Here is a 3717-nt window from a genome sequence, read left to right on the forward strand (position 1 = left end):
AGGAATACCATGGAACTTAAAAAGGGAAATTATACCCATGCTATAAAAAACTCTGCACACAACTCTGTCTCATCTGAAGTCGTGCAAGTCACTGTCACAGATGTGTCATAAACATATTATAGTCTCACAAATATTAAAATGGGTGCTATCTGTACAATGTTGCCTTTTTTACATAAGTAACTTAGTTATGCAGACTTAGTTATGGTGAAATAATCACTGGTGGTTTTGGTTTTTCTTTTATAACTCAGATACAGTTATAATACAGCTGATGCTGTTGTTTTAGAGTACCTGTGGTTAACTTACAATAACTGAAGGTGTTATGGCTTGTGACTTAAACATTTCCATGAAGGATTTTTTTACACATTATAGCAAAACTATACAAAAGCTGTAGGGAGAGTCACTAAGATTCTGAATGGGGCCGTGGCTGCAGCTGCACTGACCAAAAAGATAAGAAGAATGCATGAGAAAAGGATCACAGCTTAACACCTCCTGGCTATAGACTGCTAAATCAGCACACACCCTGACGCAAAAACGTGAGAGTGGAAGGAAGAGGAACTTTGGAATGTGTAGTGGAGAAGCCATTTGGTCAGAGGAACTCATGGAATGTCCATGCTCTGCTGCACAAAGGATCCTGGATGGTGGGAGCCCAACCTTCAGACAATCCCATCTGCATGGACCCCAACCTTCAGACAATCACATCTGCATGGACCCCAACCTTCAGACAATCCCATCTGCATGGACAGCCCAGGGGTGTCGTGACCCATCAGGGCCCTGCTACGGACACTTCCCCATGGACAGTGACCATCTGCTGAAACTACGGAATAGGGGTCACATAACGACCCCAGGAGCATAAACATCATCACTGCCCATGCTCTAAAAAGGCAAATCCATGTTAAACAGCTCCTGGAAAAGTTTGAATATGCATAAATGTCTATGAATAAGCATTAAGCTGATGCAACGTGAAAAGTATTTAAAGAGGTCTCTGTCAATACCAGGTGTGCTTCTGGCAAACTGCCAAGGCACCTGGCACCATATCTTTTGCTTTTATGTAYCCTATTGTCATTTATTAAAACCTTTTAAATTTTAACAGGAGAGTGAACTTCGTTTTTCACAGATGGATACTCCGTAGAAAACCTTTTGTGAAAATCATTAGGAGATTTATTGTATGGATATTTAAAGGAAGATGGGTGCGTGGATCACATTCCAGTGTATTTCATGGCCTTTTGTCTAGGAAGGATTCCATACATATTTCATATACAGAAGTCCTGGGGCATTGCTCGAGTAGGGCAGTTGCATTGCTCCACACTGTCCTTGGTCATGCAGTTCTTCCTGAGAGCTGGCTGCTGGTTATGCAATGTGATTTGGGCTTGAGAGAGAGACAGGTTTTCAGTGCCCATCATTACCTGTCCAGGAAGGCTCTCTTAACTTCTGTGAGGCTGCTGTTGATTGTCCTACAGCAATCTGTTTGATTGTCATGCTTTTCCTTCAAGATGTGATCTTCACAGCAGGTTAGKGGGATGCACAGAAAACAGTGTTCTTGTTTAGAGACAACAAAAACGTGGTGATCACTGATCTGGACACTTCTTCATGAGAAGGCATGCAGAGAAGTAATTTTTAACTGTTGTCAGTAGCCRTGGCCACATGCTGTTTAACTAACAGCCTAAGCAGAAAATATGATCTTTTGAGAAATGTTAGMGCTCTTTTGTGTAATTCTCACTTTTCTTGATTAATGCCATTGATCATCAATATTCTTGTATTCTGCTYGTGACCATTCTAGTCTGTTTTAGGCAACCTTGAATGCAAGAACACAATGAGGATAAATGTTACAGCATTGGAAAAAAACACAGAAGGTTTTAATCAATTTTGGAATTATTATCCTAATCAGCTAATCTGCTCTCATGAATGAATGGAGCTGTTGAAGAAAGGAATGTTATAGATACAGAGATGTGATGAGACGTTTTTACATAAAATCCTGAAAGAAAAAGGTGGAATCTAGAAAAACCCCAAGGAGACYTGTGGACACCAAGATTTTTATCTTAGTGTTATTTTATCCAGTGAAACAGTATCTGCCTCGGATATGTTCCAGAAACCACCCTCTAGATGGCAGGAGTTTGTCGCTTCACTCAAACCGAAAAGGAGTAAAACATCTCATTCTTAGAACCAGTAGAGTGGCCTGCGGCTGTAATACAAGTGAATAGAAAAAATTAGATGAGAACAGCCAATTTAGAGCTTACAGRATTTCCATTAGCAGTGCTGGATTAGTCTCTGGGGAGTTGTTGCAGACTTATTTCAAAGATAAATGCAGAAAGTAATGAGAGTCAGCCCATCTTTGGGTTTTCAGTTACCTTTATGAGAGAAGCAGTGCAAGGACAGTGAGTGTGTCTCTGAACTGTTATCATTCCGTGCTGCCGTGCAGAGGATCAGAGCTGTCATGTCTTTCCTTAATGCTGGCTGGCTGGCAAGATAACAGGACAGGACTCTGTGAGGGCCGCCCCACATGGCCTGACAAAGCTGTTTGTCTAGTCAAGACCTGTCATGACAGCACATTTATTGGTGGCTGTCTTAGCCCTAAGCTGAACTACCTGCAGAGGACACTGGAGAGAAAAGTGAAAGTCACTTCTGCAAACTAAATGATGCAATGACAGCAGAGCTGTCTTGGTTACTCTTCCCACACTAAAGGCATAACACTGCAGCAGCATGCCCTGCTTTTCTCTTCTGTTCTACTCTGCTGCATCATCATGCACCTCATAAAGCTAGTTTTACCTATGCAAAGGGCCAGAGGATGCTAAGAAATCAGAATMCCTCAAAAATAAATGGCTGTCCATCATACAGAACAATGGATTTTTGAGCAATCTCTTTCCACCTCRCTCTCTTTTTCATTCACCTTCAGTCATGTGGCAAGGCAGAGCAGTGGCACTATGGATTCCATAATTCCATAAGGCAGTAAATTCACATTTCAAATGGGAACAATTCAGCAAAAGAATGTTGGGAACAGTCGTCTGAGGGAAGGCAGGATTGCTTTTCCCAGTGGCAAAGCCAGGTAGTGCCACTGCAGCTCATATGGACACTGACCATCTTCAGCTMACTTCCTCCTCTGCTCACCTCATACAAATTCTTCCTTTGCTGGGGGGCACGTTTCAAGAATGGACATTTATATATTCCTTAAGCTACTCACAAAATAACAAAGGATTCATGCYTTCTCACTTCTGTTACTGAAAATTATTGAGATCCAAAAGGAAAATCGGGAAATTAAGTGTGTGCCCAGCCTCTATCAAATATTCTGGGGCAGATAAGACCTTCAAAGGCAGGGACACTGGACCATGCCGGGTGGCAATGAAATATTTGTACTGCCTTTTGCTGTGGTATTTCAGTCCCTTTAAAGATACAAGAAAGCATGGTAACTCTCCTCTCAAAATAAATACTGACCTGCGTTGTTGCCACTTACTTTTAATTGAATGAACTGCAATTTCTTTTTCTCTAAATAATATGCTTGTTCTGATCTAATTAAGCCCCTATTACCCACCTTCCTATTACCATAATTATCTTCATTATTGCAATGTCTCCTTGCAGCATTCAATATGTTTGCCTCCCTGGGGATTGCATTGTAAAATAGGTGCAGCATATACCTTTCTAAATGACCTTTGAAATGGCATACATCAAATTTAATTTGTTTTTAAATCCCGGCCTTGCAGCAACTGACCTTAAAAGTCATGTCAG

This window comes from Malurus melanocephalus, unplaced genomic scaffold (assembly GCF_030028575.1).
Source record: "Malurus melanocephalus ecotype Western Australia unplaced genomic scaffold, MMel_1.1 scaffold_628, whole genome shotgun sequence".
In the NCBI taxonomy this organism is placed as follows: domain Eukaryota; kingdom Metazoa; phylum Chordata; class Aves; order Passeriformes; family Maluridae; genus Malurus; species Malurus melanocephalus.